Genomic DNA, 21914 nt, shown 5'->3' on the forward strand with positions numbered 1-21914 from the left:
ATGTCCTTAGCAGTACTGTAAAACAGTGCTGTAGTATTTCACACAGTAATGTTTCAATATCTTGCCTTGTTATAACGGGAGGTACTAAAAGGAATGACAGCTTCAGTCTGCAAAAAGGAATGTAAATTGGCTATAATTTTAGCAAATTAAACCTTTATGTGTGTTTTAAAAAATCTTTCACATATGAATTATATCTTCCACACCCTTAATGCTAAGATTCCAAACAATAAATCCTTTGAATATGTGCTCCCCCATACCAGTACCCCACTACACAAGTGTCATAGGGGCATATTTATTAAAGAGGACATTTTTAACATGATCGCTTTAGATCCTCATAGCAAAGATAAGGATTGAAAGATTGTGTGTATTAAAAAACAAGAACAGCAGACACGAAAGACTGCTGTCCCTGCAAAGACTCCTCTCCTATCTTCTCTATGGTCACTATCGCAAAATGACCACCTTTGTGATAGTGACCTGAGCGGAGATCAGTAAGATGCGGTGAGGGATCCGAAGAGCCCTCTACCGAAATGCTCTCCCCATAGAGCAGACTTAAAAAAATTACACATACGGTAATATATGCCAGCCTGAGCTGGCGTACATTACCGTATGTGTAAAAGCATTTTCAATACTTGTTAAATTGTGGTACATAGCAGTCCACATAGACATCTATGGGAACGGCATTGTATTTGGAAAAAAAAAATGCAAAAATTGTTAATAAATTTGCATATTACTTAGAAATGCGTCTAGAGAATTTAATGGAAAACTATAATGAATAGGCCCCATAATGTGGAAAGATGACTGTTTGATAAGGAATGACACTGTTTTATACATCATGTCAATTCAAAAATGTCAATAAAAGTTACATTTGTCTCATAAAAACACCCCTGTTTCTTCCAGACCCCCCAATCCCACATATTATATCTTTTACCTATGTGCTCCCCATACCTGTATCCCACTACACTGTTTATTAAGACCCTGCTATTTTGATGATTTTCTGTTAAAGGTTAACGCAGCAATAGAAAATCGGTGGTCACACTATTTTCAGTAAATTGACAGTGACTGGCAGCGATAAGAGGTGTCTTACCACTCACCAGGCCAGTTTTGCATAAATCTGAGAAGCAAGGACTTGGGCTTCCAGTTCCAGATGCAATAAAAAATTATAACGCTATTAGTTGAAAAATATAAAAATAATATAAAACAAAATAATAAACAAAATAAACTATTTAAAACATCAAAAGAAAAGGTTTTACTTAAATAATAAGCTTTTTCCCTCTAGGGAATCACTGCTATCACCATCCTGAGAAGATAATATCAATAGGACCACAGCGGCGCTGCTCTCTGCACAGTCCAGGCGATAGTGAACACTGGAGTTAGCTCTCGTCGACTGGCTGATAAAATAGGGAGAAGCCCTAAATCCGGTGAAGACACCAGTTTTTACCAGATTTAGGGCATCTCCCTACTTTATATATAGATCCCATAATGTGGAATGACATCTGATTATAGGGTATGGCAAAGCAAAAAAGAGATTACAGGAATTTTCAGTCTCTTCAAGCAATACAGTAATATTAGTGTTTTCTAATTTAGTAAACTTAAAATCAATGCCTGTTGGTTTGAAATCAGTACTATAATATGGTTTGTTATTGATATGTGTGTGTCAAAACCAGCTTTTTCGCTCTTATAAGAAGTAAGCATTCACTTAATTATTATTATCATCATTATCTCTGACAGCTTATACTTAAATGCATACAGACATGATTGCCTGCTCAGAATATGTTAAATGTTTCAGAGAAAATGTCAAGGGGAACAAGCATTATTTTTGCATAACATATACTGTATATGGGTAGCTTAGATGATGCAGGTAAACTGTGGTTCTTTATTCTCTTGAGGAACTACAAGTACAAGCATGTCTTTCCTGCTGAAGTGCCATATGTCCAGGCATGCCATCCCCACATGCTTAGACTTGTAGTTCCACATCAGCAGACAGAACCTATTTGCTAGACTAAGGTTATATTATCTCAAGTACAACAAAGGACCCTCTTTTCTGATAAGATTGCAATGTAAAGTAAACAGAGCTGCAAATTACATTAACTGTAACCAAGTTATAGTAACTTTCATGTTTTCATGAACAAGATTAGCTTAGTGCTTACTTTAGATAAGACCCCTCAGCCAAGTATAATATAATACCACTGACTGTCTGACCCAAGAATTGTTCTTTATTAGGCACTTTTCATGAGGGGTACAAAATCAATAGTAAACAATACCAAAGACTATGAGCTGCAACTATCCCTACCCATGGGTCTATCTGTTGAAAGAAAAATAGCCATATCTCTGGCGAAAATGTTTACGCCAGAGGTAAGGCTTCCCCTTATACATCAAGGAATTACTGCCCGAATTAGAACTGCTATTGCCTGCTGTACCACTTGTTGGCAGTAAGATTTGACAATTAGTATTTTTCAATGCTATTTTTCCAGTTGTGAATACTTCAAAAACTGTTTTTTTTATATTTTACATTTATTTTTACCTTTTTCAAAAAAATTGCCCAAAAGGTGCAATTGAAAGCCAAAGTTTTTCAGTACTGCTCTGTGTGGAGTTTGCATGTTCTCCCCATGTTTGTTTGAGTTTCCTCTGCATACAACTCTCCAAATCATACTGGTTGGTTAACTGGCTGTTGATTAAAATTGACCTCAGTGTGTGTGTGTGTGTGTGTGTGTGTGTGTGTTAAGGAACTTGGGGGTATATTAATCACATACTTACCAACTTTAGAAAGTTGGTTTCCGGGAGTCTGCCGGGGGAGGTGAGTGTGATGGGGGGCAAGGCTCCAAAATGCGTGTCATTTTGCCCCCCCCCCATGACGTAATGACGCAAACGCGTCATTTGACAGGGGAGGCGGGGCCAAACGTCGCGATTCACTGGGAATTGTGGCATTTGGGACATAATTCTGCCCACTTCCTAGTGAAGTGGGCAGATCCGGGAGATTGCCACACTCTCCCGGGAGTCCGCGAGACTGTCGCAAAATGCGGGAGTCTCCCGGACATTCCGGGAGAGTTGGCAAGTATGATTTATCATTGGTGGCTAGTGGGCAGCTGTAAGATTCATTTTGTATCGCTGCACACAGCAGCGATACAAAATGTCCTGCCACTTGAAGATATCAAGCCAGGGCTCATTAACCCTCACATGGACTCCATTAAAAAGGTATGTTAATGTCATCTCGAAATGGGGTTATCTTTTAAAGTCTGACTGTGAAAAGCAAGGCTTTCCACCACTTGTTAAATTAGGTAACATCACAATCCCCATATAAGTCTATGGGGACTGCAGTGACCAGCGTTACATTGATTAAGTGTGTAAAAGTTGTGAATGACTACATATTCTCTGTACAGCGCTGCCTAATATGGTGGTGTCATCATCAAATAACATTACTACTTACTTAGAAATGGTCATGGCAATAAAGTAGTATCAGCTAGGGCTGTCACATAGGACTGCCTTTTTCCTTCCAAAATTCTAAATATTACCTCCTCCTTATATGTGTAGAAAGAAACAACCAAAAATGTAATACTCCATAACACTGTACCGTCAGTTACATCATGATTGCCACTTTCATATTGTTATTACTATAATTGGTTGTAGAAACTGAGAATAGCTGTAATCATTGGCTGAGGCCGCACTTTCTCCCCACTATTCCAAGCTGTAAATACAGTGTCCGAGTCCCAGTGGCAGGGCCGGACTGGCCATCTGGCACTTCTGGCAAATGCCAAAAGGGCCGATTCCTGCACCTCTGCTGCGCGATGGACGAGTGCTCCTCTGCTCCCTCCCACTTATCTTGTGCACTGTGCCCTGCAATGTGGACACAGTTTTTACAGTTTGTATTTTTTTTTTCTGACTATGGAGGGGATCACAGGAAGGGGGGGGGGGGCGCGATTTTCGCGGGAGGGGGGGTGCGAAAATCACGACACTCCGCTACTCCCGTGCGAAAAATTTCTTGTGACTGTGGTCATAGTGACACTAACTTTGGTTCCTCCTGTCTTTATGGCGTCTGATGACATCGTCACTAATAGGCCGAAATCTGTGATGAAAACGTGTTCCTGCCACAGTGTTTGCCGTTTCTAGACGGCTATGCAGCTTGGTTTTGCAGTCCTGTATTTCGTTTTGTGACACGTAAAAAAACTTTATGCCAGGTACATTTTCATTTGCCGAGGGCCAAAGGCGTCAAGATGTGATGGGTTTCCACTGCTTGCAGACTGGTGCGTGTGGCTAGACGTTTAACTGTCCCTCCAATGTCATTGCATGGACTCTTACCATGAGATGTGGCAAAAAATTTCATTCTGCTTGAATGTTGAAGTCATCCTTGTTGAAGCATAAATTAAAAAAGTTTTTGCGGTTCTTGTATTGTGCACTAGCACCATCACTAAAGTAGTAAACATACTCCAATTTTGACAATAGTTTTGCTAAGTCTTTCATAACTACCGTAATGAAGACATGCACGGTTATGGCTACATGGTCATGGATATTGCTAATAACACACAGGCTCACACAGTTTAAAGTGTCAGAATCATCTTGCCTAAAATATACAACAAGCTGACAGTCACCATGTTCTTTGGTCCACTTCAGTGACATAACTTTTAAGCTTTTTCTGGCTCCTTTTTTGTGAGACAAGAAAGGATTACAGCACGTTTTCTGAAATTCTTCATATCTTAGCAGCAGAAGCTTTTCATGATAGTAGCAGACTGAGGTTTCAGGATCATTGGTTACTGCATTTGAAACTTCAGTTCGCAGAACCAAAAGTTATTTTTCTTCATCTGTAAAGTGGTCCCAGCTATGTAATCCAATGGTTTTTGAGTAGATAGTAATATGGCAGTCCGTATTTAAAAGACTACCAAAAGAGCAGCTGCCATGATTGACTCTTTCTGTCTCCCTCTCTCTTTCGCTGGAAAGTTTCAATTTTGGTCTCTCTAAAGGGAATCTCCTTCCCATTAGTTTCTGTTTGTTTTATTTCCTGTATGGGAGTTTTATCCCATTGCCTCAGTTTAGTTCACTTTTTTGGTATGGTTTTCAACAATGTGTAAATTATGTATGCTGTACAGCAGTAATCAAGCATCAAATTCATTATTTTTTTTCTCCACTATGAAAGAGAGTACCCGGCTGATTTTTTTGTGGTAATAATTTATACCCTTTTTAAACAACCCCCAAAAAATGGGATCCCTAATGTCAATTGAATCTAGCGTTTTTAATTATATTCGAAAAACATGCATTTTTGCTGTAATGCAAAACATGAGGCAGATAAAGTTATTTGGTTTGGATTTTTGGATTCGGAAGGAAGAGTTACCTTAGGGGACCAAATTTTTTGTCGATTCCTTAATTAAAACCCGTAATACTTCAAATAAACTGGATAAAGAAGCTGCCATTAGTAAATTATTTAATAAATTGAAAAATCAATATTTAATCAACTAATTGTCAGACAGTCGAGATATTTGGCAGAAATAGTTGTTTTGACATCCTCTCTTAACTAAAATGTTTTCGTAGAAATCTGAGATGGGTGGTGGACAACCCTGGTTGAACTGACATGGAATGACCCTAGTAATAGATATCCCTGCTTCTTCCAGAAAGACTGATTAGGGACAAAGCTTTTCACAAGTCGTAACAGTGATTCCAATTGATTAGAGAGTATATCTATATCTCACTCCCAGCAAGTAAATGACTCTGCAGCGCATATAAAACACATGGTACATATGCGCATGCATATGCTATATCTCTGGATGTCACATTAGACACTGGTCCTTGTGAACCATTAGGAAGTTCAGCTGTCTTGGTCATTGATGCCCCTGCCAAAACACACCCCAACAATCAACCTGTTTTCAAAGCTCAGAGTTCTCATCTTGCGGCTATGCTAGCCATAATTATAGGATACCAGAGGGGCAGTCCATTTTTGTACATGCTATTTGCATAACACATGAGCCACACCTGTGTTGATGCTCTTCATATAGTTGGTGTCCCTTATTTACCCAGGTGTTTCTAATATTTTTCTGTACACAGTGCATCCATATATATATAAATAATCACAGATGAGCAAGAGCATTTAAAATAAGTATGTATCCTCTACCATAGGTGGTGGTACTCTCCGAAAGCAGTAGCTCTCTTCTAGGCAACCCTATAGAACACGTAGAAAACTCAACAGATAAATAGTATCACTCACACATAGCGTGATTAACCCGATATTGGTAAACGGTCTGACTACACTTCAAAATTCTTAAACCATTTAGTTTTAATCTGTTAGGAACCCCTCCAACCGGCACAACACAACCCGGAATCTACTCTGCCAGTGAGGTGTTCACTGGAGCCCCTGATGGTGGGGACAGACTGGGCCGTAGACTGACAGAGGGTCGTGAAGTGCGTACCAGCTGGGGAGAACCCAGGCAAGAGGAGTCAGGTCCACGCAGAGGTCAAGGGCCGGCAGCAGACAACGGTATCGATGAACAAGTTGAGGTCAGGGGTCACAGGCAAATAGCAGAACGAGTAAACAGGCCAAAGATCAGGGTCACAGGAAACACGAGCAAGGTCCAAATCAAAGCCAAGGGTCATACACGGGGAGTCAAATAGAGATATCAGGATACAGGACAGGAACTAGCAGGTTAGCAGACTGGAACACAGAAGCTATAACCGGCAATGAGGCAGCAGACCTCATTGCCTTAAATACCAGTGGCCACCAATCAGAGCCTAGCTCTGAATTAGACACAGCCCCCAGCATAATTAATAGGCTGCATTAATTAGCCCACAGGCTAGAACATATGGTGAGCGCTGCGCCCGGCTTCCTCTCATTGCCGGGACGCAGCGCCGAAGCGTCTTCTCGCTGCCCTGGCAACGGCCGGGTCAGGGCCGGAAGTGACGTCCCGGTCGCCATAGCGACGGCCGGGACGCAGGTGAGTGAGTCGCGGCGGCTGGGCACCGCCGCGGCTCGTAACAGTACCCCCCCTTGAGGAGGGGTTGAGGGACCCCGACATCCAGGTTTTCTTGGGAACCTCCTGAAGAATTCCTTCAATTGTTTAGGGGCATGGAGTTGTCTTCCCGGAACCCAAGATCGCTCTTCTAACCCGCGATTCCTCCACTGCACCAGGAAGTGCACCTGTCCTTGCACTTTTTTGGAATCTAAAATCCTTTGAACCACATATCTTAGTGGCTTACTCGAACTTCCCCCAGGCACAGTTGAGGATTGGCTAGGATACAATACCGGCTTCAACAATGAACAATGAAATGTGTTCGGAATTTTTAGTGAGCTAGGAATCTTCAATCTAAAAGCTACCGGATTGATCTGTTTGGTAATCATGAACGGCCCAATAAATTTAGGCCCTAGTTTTTTACAAGGCTGTCTGAGCCTAAGATTTCTAGTTGATAGCCATACTTTCTGGCCCACTTTGAATGGGCAGGTGGTACGGTGGCGATCCGAAAAATTTTTGGCCGACAATGAGGATTTTTTCAAGGAGGACTGAACTTTCCCCCAAATTACTTTCAGATCAGCAGCTGTGGAATGAATCTCCGGAATACCAGCAGATTTGAGAGAGTACAGAGAATTAGACCTGGGATGAAAACCGAAGTTACAGTAGAACGGGGAAGTTTGAGTAGATGAGTGAGATGAGTTATTGTAGGCAAACTCTGCCCAAGGCAGCAAAGATGACCAGTTGTCATGGAATTCTGAGGAATAACATCGGAGGAACTGTTCAAGTGCTTGGTTAACCCTTTCAGTTTGCCCGTTAGACTGAGAGTGGTATGCAGATGACAGACTGATCCGGATTCCGAGGAGGGTGCAGAAGGATTTCCAGAATTGTGCTATGAATTGTGAACCACGATCAGAAACAATATCGGAAGGAAGTCCATGGAGCCGGAAAACATGTTGTATGAAGAGAATGGCCAGATCTCGAGCTGTAGGAAGTCTGGTTAATGGGATGAAATGTGCCATTTTACTGAAACGGTCCACCACAACCCAAATAGTATTATGTCCTGCAGAAGGTGGCAAATCAACAATAAAATCCATGGACAAATGTGTCCAAGGTTTCGCAGGAATGGGCAATGGAAGCAATTGACCCACCGGGCGAGTCCTGGGGACTTTGTTCCTGGCACAAATTTCACACGAGAGGACATGACTTTTGACGTCAGCGGACAAGGATGGCCACCAGACCGTACGGGAAAGGATCTCCAGCGTCTTATAAACTCCAGGGTGTCCAGCAGACCTACTATTATGCGCCTCTGCAAGAACCGCCTTCCTTAGATGGACTGGAACAAAAAGACGTTGTTCCGGAGTAGTATCAGGGGCTAATTTCTGGAATCTCTGAAGTGTGATACTCAGATCTTGGGTTAATCCAACATGGATTATGGAAGGAGGAATAATAGGCTCTGGGTTCGAAACTGGAACGTGGTGTGCCAAGAAACTTCTGGACAGAGCATCTGCCCGGATATTTTTGGAACCCGGTCGATAGGTGATCAGGAAATTGAACCGGGTAAAGAATAACGACCAACGGGCCTGTCTGGGATTTAGACGTTTGGCCGATTGTATATATTGCAAGTTCTTTTGGTCGGTAATGACAGAGATCTGATGTGGAGCACCCTCCAGCCAATGTCGCCACTCCTCGAAGGCCCATTTGATTGCCAACAGTTCCCTATTCCCGACATCATAGTTGGCTTCTGCTGAAGAGAACTGACGGGAGAAATAGGCACACGGGTGTAGACGATTAGTATGAGGGTCCTTCTGTGATAGTATAGCCCCAGCACCGACGTCAGAGGCGTCGACCTCAAGAACAAATGGTTTAGCTGGATCCGGGTGTCTAAGGACCTGAGCGGAGACAAAGGCTTTTTTCAGGCTTTCGAATGAGGCTACTGCTTGAAGTATTCATAATGGCCAGAGTGCGTATTGAATGCCGTCTTCCACTCGTCTCCCTCCTTGATACGGATGAGGTTATACGCTCCACGAAGATCGATTTTTGAGAAGACAGTAGCACCTCTCAGCTGATCAAATAATACGGAGATGAGCGGAAGGGGATAGGTATTCTTGATTGTAATAAGATTCAATCCCCGGTAATCAATACAGGGTCTTAGTCCTCCGTCCTTTTTGGATACAAAGAAGCATCCTGCTCCTATGGGAGATTTAGATGGCCTGATGAAGCCCTTCTCCAGATTTTCTTCAATGTATTCCTGCATGGACTTGGTCTCCAGACCAGAGAGAGAGTACAGGCGACCCTTAGGCAACTTGGAACCAGGAATAAGCTCGATGGCACAGTCAAAGTCACGGTGAGGTGGAAAGGTGTCAGCAGCTTTCTTGGAGAACACATCCCAGAACTCATGATATTGTGAGGGAAGCTGCTCCGGAATAGACTGAATCACCCGCAGGGGCAGTGACAAGCAGGACTGTGTACAGTAAGAGCTCCACTGGACAATTTCTCCTTTTACCCAGTCCATGACAGGGTTATGACGGGAAAGCCATGGGTGGCCCAAGATCAAGGGAACTGATGAACAATCGATAAGAAGGAAGGTTATTGACTCTGAATGGAGAGCTCCGATTTTTAATTGTAGTGGCGAGGTCTCCCAGGAAATCTTGCCACCAGGCAACGGACCTCCATCTAAGCCACAGACAGTAATAGCGGACTTGAATTTTACCATCGGAATTTTAGCAGCGCGGGCGAACCCGATGTCCAGGAAGTTGCCTGCAGCTCCACTATCAACGAAGGCAGACAGGTCCATTGAACGAGCACTAAACATGAGCTGTGCAGGGATCAATACGGCGTTTTTCGGGGAGACAATCTGCAGACCTAGGGGAACTTTCCCCTCGTTCCCTAGGCATGCTCTTTTCCCGGCTTATTCGGGCAGGAACGGGAGAAGTGGCCTTTTGTGCCGCAATAGAGACATAGGCCCTGTGATCTTCTCTTGTCTCTTTCCTCAGGGGAGAGACGATACGCCCCCAATTGCATGGGTTCCTCACCATCCGTGGGAACAGGAATGAAGCCGGATAGAGGTGATGATGTCTCCTTTTCGATTTTCCGCTCTTTAAATCTCCTGTCGATTTTAATGGAGAGGTGCATCAGATCTTCCAGAGAGGTAGGAGATAGGTACTGCACCAAAGAGTCTTTGACCTGTTCCGACAGGCCAAGACGGAACTGACTCCGCAAGGCAGGATCATTCCATCCACTATCAGGTGACCATCTACGGAATTCAGCGCAGTATTCCTCTGCCGAGCGCCGGCCTTGTTTCAAGGCCCGTAGATGAGTTTCAGCGGAGGCAGTGCGGTCCGGGTCGTCATATAGTAGACCTAACGCCTCGAAGAAAGCGTCTACTGACTGCATGGCAGGACTGGTCTGCGGCAAGGAAAACGCCCAGGACTGGGGGTCACCCTGTAGAAGGGAAATGATAATCCCGACTCTTTGATGCTCTGACCCGGAGGAGCGGGGTCTCAATCGGAAATAGAGCTTGCAGCTCTCCCTGAAATTCCGAAACAGGGACCTATTTCCAGAGAAGCGATCCGGCAAGTTCATCTTAGGTTCACAGACGGAACTTGGAGTGGGTTGTGACACTTTTGCGGCTTCTTCTTGAACAGACAGACGCTCAGCCAATCCCTGGATCATCTGATATAAGGACTCAACATGGGCTTCTAGGGCTTGTGCCGGAGACGGTGAGGATCCACTTGCATCCATTCCAACCTCGTCTCCGTGAGTGGGCCGGTTATAATGTTAGGAACCCCTCCAGCCGGCACAACACAACCCGGAATCTACTCTGCCAGTCAGGTGTTCACTGGAGCCCCTGATGGTGGGGACAGACTGGGCCGCAGACTGACAGAGGGTCGTGAAGTGCGTACCAGCTGGGGAGAACCCAGGCAAGAGGAGTCAGGTCCACCCAGAGGTCAAGGGCCGGCAGCAGACAACGGTATCGATGAACAAGCTGAGGTCAGGGCTCACAGGCAAATAGCAGAACGGGTAAACAGGCCAAAGATCAGGGTCACAGGAAACACAAGCAAGGTCCAAATCAAAGCCAAGGGTCATACACGGGGAGTCAAATAGAGATATCAGGATACAGGACAGGAACTAGCAGGTTAGCAGACTGGAACACAGAAGCTATAACCGGCAATGAGGCAGCAGACCTCATTGCCTTAAATACCAGTGGCCACCAATCAGAGCCTAGCTCTGAATTAGACACAGCCCCCAGCATAATTAATAGGCTGCATTAATTAGCCCACAGGCTAGAACATATAGTGAGCGCTGCGCCCGGCTTCCTCTCATTGCCGGGACGCAGCGCCGATGCGTCTTCTCGTTGCCCCGGCAACGGCCGGGTCAGGGCCGGAAGTGACGTCCCGGTCGCCATAGCGACGGCCGGGACGCAGGTGAGTGAGTCGCGGCGGCTGGGCACCACCGCGGCTCGTAACATGATCCAGCATTGAATATATTACTAGTTTGCGGAATAATTATTTAAACAAATGTCTGAGAATCCTGGTTGGTTTGGATAGTTCATCAATTTTCTGCTGTCCCTTCTATCTCATTTTATTATTATTATTATTATTATTATTAATTTTTATCTCATCCTCAATGTAAATCCCCTTAAAACCACTAAAGGCCTTGTAAAAATCAAAATAAAAGGTTTGAAATAACAGCCATCCTTAAGTTAGGAAATTCCCATATATTCTATGTAGTGTCTACTGGGTTTGATTCAACCCTGAATGTGACTTTCTTTCTCACCTATTTTTTAACATTCACATTTTGTATTGAAGACGCTAAAATATAAAATATAAAAAAAGTTACATAGGAAAGATACAATCGTTACTATGAATATGATAAGTTTCAATGGGGCAGATTCAATTGACCGCAATGTTCCTGAAAACATTGCAGCCGCGTATTATTACTATTTAAAAATGATGCTTACTTTTGGTCGCACCTCTATGCATCCCCAGTTGCGTACCATGTATTCTACCAAGCTGCAACCAGTTCCCACAGCTAGCTAACTACTTGCGCCTCCTAATTCCTGCCACACTTTTTCAGTCTTGTTTGACGTGTGTTCTGCCTGCGTCTTGATCCAACTAGGGTAGTTTTGCGGGTAGACGCCCATAGTATCTGAATTATTCACGGTCACGCCTACGTAACTCCGTGTTCCACCCTTTTCCTGGTACTGAAACGCAAGCTGTCACAGTGTACACTGCGTCTGAAAAGCAGACGGAACTGCAGAGAACTGCTGCTTACTGCGCATGCCCCGTCAGTGGAAATGTGCAGGATGTGCCTGAAAAGGACTTTGCCTCTGACTCTAAACAAGGCCCTATATGTACTATATAATCTACATATAACTTGATATTATGTTAATATGTCAATTTGTTGCCTGAGAATTGTATTGTTTCTTTTACTGTGAAAATAAATAAAATGTTGCTTATAAGTAAAAGAAGTATGTAATGTGTATCAACGTGGACCTTCTGTGGGTGTTGGCATTTTAGGACCCCACACCTAATACATTTTTCTTTAGTATCTGTTGATGTTTCAAATACGTAACATTTATAATATTGCCTCTGCTGCTTAGACATTTCAGCCACTTCAATGATAAAGCTAAGCTACTTTTCACTGCAGCTATAATCTATAACCAGCGGAGGAGTGGCGGGTCATGCCAAGGGGCATGCCAGGCAATTAGGAGCGTGCCTAGTGCTTTAGAAGCACTTGGATTCCCTACAGCCCCCTTATCCCTCACCTTCTGCGGGCCATACCTCCTGACTGTTAGAATGCATAGAACGGCTGACAAGTCTCCCAAAATCACAAGAGAGTTAGGAGCATTATAGTTTCTTTACTTCAAGTTAAATAGGGATTTGCTTTACACTTTGGATTTTTGAATAAACCAATAAGTATACAAAATGCATGTTAGGATTTTAGAAGTACAGAATCAGAAGTCCCATTCACAGAGTTTTTTCATCTTTATGTGTTTTTTTAAAATAAAAAAAGAGCATTTGATTATGGTGAGAAGATTAGAAGATCACCTGAACACAAACTGATAAGCATAAGTTTCTGGAGCCACTTAATCATTTTTCTATCAGTTTGCTGTGCTGAGAGAAAACCTCTACATTTTCAGTTTACTCTATAGAAGAGCTTAATTTACATCTACATACACACTCATGCTTTGTAATTGAAAAGAGACATAAATTCTGGAAAAGATAGATGTTTGTTATGATTCAGTTCACAGCATTCAGCGGTTCCCAAACTGTGTGTGTGCACCGTGGCTCCCTGGGGTGCTGCGGAGATTTCATAGGGGTGCCACAGCCAGGGCCGGTGGTAAGCAAGGTGGGGGACTACTTGGCAATTATTTTGGCTTAGGAGTGCCTTGAATACATTATGAAGACCCTAAATCGTGCCTTGACTGAGAAAGTTTGGGATCCACATAGCTTATATAGTTTATTTTTTATTTTTTTGCAAAAGACAGAAGATAATCTGAAGACAATATATACTATACCTTCCTCTAAAAATGCTTATTTGTGTGGCCAACATACAGTCTTCCAGATTGTTTGTATAACAGACTTGTAATGAAAAACAAAAAAAAATCTGTCAGAAGCGGTGGGCTCAGACTCCGTATTTGTTCCTGTTGCTGCTGCTGAGAGGCGAATTATAATTGGTTTTATAGTTGCCAGTTCTGACCTTTGCCTAGGTTATACTATTCCTTGAATTGTTGCCTGTCCTAACCTTTCATTTGGATCTAACCATTCTCTGGATTGCCGCTGGCCCTGACCTTTCTACTTGATATTGATCAGTTATGGTTTGCCACCAACTACAAATCTTCTTAGAGACTGAACATTATTCCAGACTTGTGTAAGTACTTGCACGAACATGTATTTTATTCCTCTGTATGGTTTTGATTTTTGTCTCCAATATTTTCCTGTGTTATTCAAAAGGCATATAAAACAGCTGTCACTCCGTTGTAATCAGCCACCATTCTACATTATATCACTTGTAAAGTAGGGTACAGGTTTGGGGGGAGCACATATGCAAAGGATATAGGGCCTGAGTCATTAAGGAGTGCACAGCAACAAAAGAAGTGAATTTGAGCCTGGGCAAACTGGGCCTAAGTCATTAAGGAAAGTAAGTACAAAAAAAGGGAAGAAATGTTCTTCGGGATAAACCATGGTTCAATGCAAGGGGTGCAAATTAGTTTATTATCTTGCACATTAAGTTAAATATTAGTTGTTTTTTCATCCAGCACACAAATACTTCATAGCTTTATTTTTACACTGAGATTTAAAGTTGATCTAGGATATGCTCTCCTCCAACTATAAGTCTGTCCCACATTTTAAATTTACCTCCCCCTCCAATGCAACATGGTTTTGCCCAGGTGCAAAGTTATTCCTTTTTTAATGCTTTTTCTTCTTAATGATTTAGTCCCACCATGTTGCAATGCAAAGGGTGCCACTTAGTTTATTATTTTGCATTTAAGGAACATACTGGCTGTTTTTTCATCAAGCACACAAATACTTGATAGCTTTATTTTTACACTAAAATAAAGTTGATCCAGGACATGCCCATAGACAGTCGCTGCCACGCTGCCTAATGGGAGCCGTAACTAGATGCTTTAGTGCCCTGAGCGAGAAAGCACACTGGTGCCCCCATATGTTGTAAGGAGCGATTGAAGGCGGTGGACCGGTGTACAAAAACAGTGCTTGGGCCCCCCTCATATGAGACAAGTGGAGAATGGTGGAACATATGTGACAAGGGGAAAGCATGGAGAGCATATGTAACAACTGCCCTCCACACTCTCCCCACCATTCTTCATATATATATATATATATATATATATATATATATATATATATATATATATCTATAATATAAATGTCTAGTGGCGTCTGTGTGTGGAAAAAATAAAACCAAGCTGCAGCGCCACCTGCTGAGCTACACTGACCTACTAAATTCTTAGTGTGTGTGGAAAAAAAAATTCAGAAAAGGCTGAAATTTGGTATACTAAGATGTTTTTAATTTGTTAATTTAATTTGTTAATTGTTAAAAGTGTTTATAAAGATTTAAAAATAAATAAATATATATATTTCTTGAAGGAGAAGTGATAGTTGGGAGTGGTTGGTGGTTGCCGGGGTGACAGTGGGGTGTGGTTGGTGGTTGCCGGGGGTGACAGAGCGAGAGGAGTGTGATACTCAGGACCGCTGAGAGAGATCCCTGTGTCTGGATAGACATCTGGATAGATGTGGCGATAAAAATGAAGGATGAGGTGATGGAGAAGAATGATGAGGTGGTGACATGTGGACAAAACCACGTTAAAAAAGGGCGCTTACGTTGGGAAGCTTGATTTGACTAGAATGCATGAGTATCATGCACGGGTTAACTTGTATATATATATATATATGTTTAATATTTTTTCACTATATGCTAGCTGTAACAAACTATATGCATATGTTTTTATGAACAATAAAAAGCTGTTGCCAGTTATTTATAGAATGTAGTACAGTAGAATAACAGTTTTCTTAGGTCATTGCACCTAATTTTACTTTTGAAGATTACATCAGGGTTCTCTCTACCCCCACCCCTGGCCTTGATTCAAGGCCCCCCCTCCCCTTTCCCCTATAGGTCTTTACTGTCCAAAGCTGCAGGAGGTGGTGCCGTTCCTCTCCACCAGGCTCTTCATCGTGATGATACTTATGCAACGCTTATGGAAGTCCGGGATAGAGAAAAATCCTCTGCAGTGTGTGCATCCAGTGGATGGTGCTGCCGGATGCAGATAAGCACCCCCTGTATAGTGATGCAGCCTGTACATTGGTGCCTGGGGACAGCAACAGCGCCCTCCTCATCCTTGCGACCTGAGCAGCCGCAACACCTTAGTTGCGGCTGTGGTCCGGGGACCCCATGAGAGAGGGGGCCCGGGATACAAGTCCCCTGAGCTGCCCCTTAATCCAGCTCTGGCTGTCATTCCATAGTAATCAGCCATCATTCCACATTATGACACTTGTGTAGTGAGGTACAGATATAGGGAAGCACATATTCATAGGACTTAGTGTATGGGGTTAGGGAATCTAGAAGAAATAAGGGTGTTTTCTGTGAAACACCAGCAGTTTTATTGACATTTCTGGAATTACATGATCATGGTGTATAAAACAACTGTCATTTCATAGCAAACAGTCGTCATTCCATGGCATTGATTCCACATGTAAAACAAGACAATGTATCTTATCAATAAGTGTGTGAAGGATATAATTCTTAGGTGTAAGATTTTTTTAAAATATACATAAAAATTTGCTATCATTATAGTTAATTGGCATTTCTTTTAGCAGACTGGAGCTGTCATTCATTTTAGTAACTACCGTTGTAACATCTCATTTCACCTGATATTCACAATTGTAGTAACCACCGTGAATTTTTTTTTTAAAAAAAAGGAAAAAAACATTTTTAAAAGTTTATCAACCCATATTAGTGCAATTGGGAAATAAGTTTAAATAATGGTAAATCAGGGGGAATTTCTGATATGAAATGGAACTGGGTCAGTTCATAAAAATGGTTGGTTATATGAGTCGCAGGAACATAACATCATTCAGTTCGATAGTAAAATTGGGAGTAGGACCTTGTAGCGGCCACAATCCTGCAGTGGTGGAATTCTGCACCCTGATCGGTGATAGTTCCAGCCACTTACCAATCAGAGTGTGGAGATGCAAACAGCCCGCCCCTGCAAGGACAGGTGATCATCCGCCTCAGGATCCATTACTGAGCTCTAACTGAAAGCCGAACAATCTCACTGGTGGCATTCCTAGTGTCTTTGGTTAAATTTGAAAAAGCCCAAATTCTTCATCATGCTGTATCCCATGCCAGAGCAGTCAGCATTGCCCCTATCAGCCAATTGCAACCTGATTCCTCCCTGTGACGTTGGATTTTTCTTGTACCCATTCCCAGAGATAGTGCTCGGCTTCAAGCTGGCTAGCTCCCTTAGTGTTGGATAGAGCCTGCTCAGAAACTCTTCTGCACAACTGCTCTTTAGTAAGCAGTGTCATTGAATGGTGTGTAGGCTTCTCATATCTCACATAGCACCCAGTCCTTTGACACTATCTCCTCTCATCCTGTCACCTGATATCCACTGCTCTTTTCCCTCAGACCCTGTCCCAGGACACCCTTCTTCCCTGGGATAGTTACCCTGACACTATCCTCTCTTGCTGCTTGCTTCTTTCCCCTGGTACCATATTCTCCAAAACTTAAACAGGAAACAATAATTTTATTTAATTTAGGAGCTAGAAACTTTTTCATAAGCATTGTTGGAGGGTGTTCATAAACGATATACCCTCCAGTTCTTCAACTTGAGAAAATGCTGTCTTTAAAGTGTGAAATGTAATATCATTCTATTTTCACAAGCAAATATCCCTCAATGTTGCAAAGCCTGTTTGATGCAATCGCTAGCTTTCCAAGTGATGCTGGCAGTTTTTCATGCAAAAAATGGAGAGGAGGCCATTCTTACATAGTGTACTGAGATATCCAGCCAGCAATATCATTATTATTATCATAAGGCGCCACAAATGGTCCGCAGCGCTGTACAATGGGAGAGAGCAAACAGCATTAAGCAGCACAAGGAACAAACAGCACTCATAGTGTATATATAGTACAAAGCATATGAAAGATAAAAAGTAGAGCAGAATGGGAAAGGGAAGGGGTACAGGGGAGGGAAGGAAGCAGATGGGAGGCATTTTAACTTGAAGCAGGCCAGTGGCGAGTAGGAAGATCAAAGGAGACAGGGAGATGTGAAGGCAGCGAATATGAGACAAGGTGGAAGGTGCTAGGCATGGGTGTTCAGGTGGATAGGATAGTGAAAGGAAAACACAGGGAAAGAGGGTTCTGCTTGTGAGAGCTTAAAGTCTAGAGGGGAGGAATAGACACAAAGGGGTGACACTGTGGGGATGAGTTGGTGAGAGTTTGATGCCTTTTGAGGGCATGTTTGGAGACTAGTGGATAGCTTGATTAGGTGTGGGAGCGAGTTTAAAAGGTGGGGTGGAGAACAGGAGAAGTCTTGGAGTTGGCAGTGTGAAGAAGTAATCAGAGAGGAGGTGATGCGGTGGTCATTGGCAGAACGGAGAGGGTGGGAGGGAGTGTTGAGGGAAATAAGGTTGGATATGTAGGGAGACAGGCAGAGGGATTTATAAGTGAGATATTGAACTGAATGCTATTGGGTATAAAGAGCCAGTGTAGCGACTGACAGAGAGGAGACACTAAAGCACGGTGATGAGAGAGGGAGATAAGACATACAACAGTGTTGAGGATGGATTGCAGTGGAGAAAGTTTGGTGAGAGGGAGGTCAGAGAGGAGGAGGTTGCAGTGTATGAGAGATTTGGTTGCATCCAGGGTTAGAAAGGGTCTGATCCTGGAGATGTTACACAGGTGAAAGCAGCATGATTGCGAGGACTGAATGTGGAAGTGAAGGCTGATACAATTATAACCAAGGCACAGTCAAAATCAATTTGGAAAGGCTCCTTTCTATCAGAATATTGATAAATAAAGGAAGTGCATTTGGGTAGCAAATATAATTTCATTGGTCAAGGCTGCTAAATAATGTGCTGTTTCTATCATCATGATGAAAAATCTGGTGTAGACATGAAACGTGTTGTATTACATGCCTAGCATGACAACCTATGATCATCTTGTGCCATGCAGTGCATCATCATCATCATTGTTTATTTATAAGGAGCCAATTGTAAAGCGCTACGGAATTTGCTGGCGCTATATAAATAAATGTTGATGATGATGATGATGATGATGAAGGAGCCACAAAACTTTACAGCGACAAACATATGGTATAACAAATCATAGAAGAAACAAATGAAACATAGAAACAAAACAAAGACATATGATATTGACGGAGAAAGTGTAGAAATGAACCAGAGGTCCCCGCTTGTGATAGCTTACAACCTAGAAGGAGGTAATGCGGATAAAATAAGAGGGATGGGATGATAGCTAGAAGTGTGCAGAGGGAATACTAACAGGTGGGGTGGAATAGGCTAGAGCAGTGGTTCCCAAACTTTTGCAGTTCGCGGCACCCTTAGAGTCACCATAATTTTTTCAAGGCATCCCTCCAAAATAATTACCGAGCAGTCCCCTTTTATAAGTAGTTGGGTCAAGAAACGTATTAAGTATTTAGGTCAGGACAGAAATACTTATTTAGTTGTATGCAAAAATATTACAAATAAATCCAAGGGATAACAATATTTTTATATATTTTTTTCAATTATATTTCTGTCAAAGAGTAATTTACACCTAACTCACACTGAGCCCTTCATCCACACACTGTGCCGCCTTCATCCACACACTGTGCCCTCCTTCATCTCCACCCCTCACTCTGTGCCCTCCTTCATCTCCACCTCTCACTCTGTGCCCTCCTTCATCTCCAGTCATCACACTCTGTGCCCGCCATCATCTCCAGTCATCACACTCTGTGCCCGCCATCATCTCCAGTCATCACACTCTGTGCCCGCCATCACCTCCAGTCATCACACTCTGCCCCTGTCATCTTCTGTCATCACACTCTGCCCCTGTCATCTACTGTCATCACACTCTGTGCCCGCCATCATCTCCAGTCATCACACTCTGCCCCTGTCATCTTCTGTCATCACACTCTGCCCCTGTCATCTACTGTCATCACACTCTGTGCCCGCCATCATCTCCAGTCATCACACTCTGTGCCCGCCATCACCTCCAGTCATCACACTCTGCCCCTGTCATCTTCTGTCATCACACTCTGCCCCTGTCATCTACTGTCATCACACTCTGCCCCTGTCATCTACTGTCATCACACTCTGTGCCCGCCATCATCTCCAGTCATCACACTCTGCCCTTGTCATCTTCTGTCATCACACTCTGCCCCTGTCATCTTCTGTCATCACAGTCTGCGCCTGCCATCTTCTTTCATCACATTCTGCCCCTGCCATCTTCTGTCATCACACTCTGCCTCTGTCATCTTCTGTCATTACACTCTGCCCCTGTCATCACACTCTGCCCCTGTCATCTACTGTCATCACACTCAGCCCCTGTCATCTTCTGTCATCACACTCTGCCCCTGCCATCTTCTGTCATCACACTCTGCCTCTGTCATCTTCTGTCATTACACTCTGCCCCTGTCATCACACTCTGCCCCTGTCATCTACTGTCATCACACTCAGCCCCTGTCATCTTCTGTCATCACACTCTGCCCCTGCCATCTTCTGTCATCACATTCTGCCCCTGCCATCTTCTGTCATCACACTCTGCCCCTGTCATCTTCTGTCATTACACTCTGCCCCTGTCATCACACTCTGCCCCTGTCATCTACTGTCATCACACTCTGCCCCTGTCATCTTCTGTCATCACACTCTGCCCCTGCCATCTTCTGTCATCACATTCTGCCCCTGCCATCTTCTGTCATCACACTCTGCCCCTGTCATCTTCTGTCATTACACTCTGCCCCTGTCATCACACTCTGCCCCTGTCATCTACTGTCATCACACTCTGCCCCTGTCATCTTCTGTCATCACACTCTGCCCCTGCCATCTTCTGTCATCACACTCTGTGCCCGCCATCATCTCCAGTCATCACACTCTGTGCCCGCCATCATCTCCAGTCATCACACTCTGTGCCCGCCATCATCTCCAGTCATCACACTCTGTGCCCGCCATCATCTCCAGTCATCACACTCTGTGCCCGCCATCACCTCCAGTCATCACACTCTGCCCCTGTCATCTTCTGTCATCACACTCTGCCCCTGTCATCTACTGTCATCACACTCTGTGCCCGCCATCATCTCCAGTCATCACACTCTGTGCCCGCCATCACCTCCAGTCATCACACTCTGCCCCTGTCATCTTCTGTCATCACACTCTGCCCCTGTCATCTACTGTCATCACACTCTGTGCCCGCCATCATCTCCAGTCATCACACTCTGTGCCCGCCATCACCTCCAGTCATCACACTCTGCCCCTGTCATCTTCTGTCATCACACTCTGCCCCTGTCATCTACTGTCATCACACTCTGCCCCTGTCATCTACTGTCATCACACTCTGTGCCCGCCATCATCTCCAGTCATCACACTCTGCCCTTGTCATCTTCTGTCATCACACTCTGCCCCTGTCATCTTCTGTCATCACAGTCTGCGCCTGCCATCTTCTTTCATCACATTCTGCCCCTGCCATCTTCTGTCATCACACTCTGCCTCTGTCATCTTCTGTCATTACACTCTGCCCCTGTCATCACACTCTGCCCCTGTCATCTACTGTCATCACACTCAGCCCCTGTCATCTTCTGTCATCACACTCTGCCCCTGCCATCTTCTGTCATCACATTCTGCCCCTGCCATCTTCTGTCATCACACTCTGCCCCTGTCATCTTCTGTCATTACACTCTGCCCCTGTCATCACACTCTGCCCCTGTCATCTACTGTCATCACACTCTGCCCCTGTCATCTTCTGTCATCACACTCTGCCCCTGCCATCTTCTGTCATCACATTCTGCCCCTGCCATCTTCTGTCATCACACTCTGCCCCTGTCATCTTCTGTCATTACACTCTGCCCCTGTCATCACACTCTGCCCCTGTCATCTACTGTCATCACACTCTGCCCCTGTCATCTTCTGTCATCACACTCTGCCCCTGCCATCTTCTGTCATCACACCCTGCCCCTGTCATCTACTGTCATCACACTCTGCCCCTGCCATCTACTGTCATCACACTCTGCCCCTGCCATCACACTCTGCCCCTGTCATCTACTGTCATCACACTCTGCCCCTGTCATCACACTCTGCCCCTGTCATCTTCTGTCATTACACTCTGCCCCTGTCATCTTCTGTCATCACACTCTGCCCCTGCCATCTTCTGTCATTACACTCTGCCCCTGTCATCTTCTGTCATCACACTCTGCCCCTGCCATCTTCTGTCATTACACTCTGCCCCTGCCATCTTCTGTCATTACACTCTGCCCCT

The sequence above is a fragment of the Mixophyes fleayi genome, chromosome 2 (assembly GCF_038048845.1).
Source record: "Mixophyes fleayi isolate aMixFle1 chromosome 2, aMixFle1.hap1, whole genome shotgun sequence".
In the NCBI taxonomy this organism is placed as follows: domain Eukaryota; kingdom Metazoa; phylum Chordata; class Amphibia; order Anura; family Limnodynastidae; genus Mixophyes; species Mixophyes fleayi.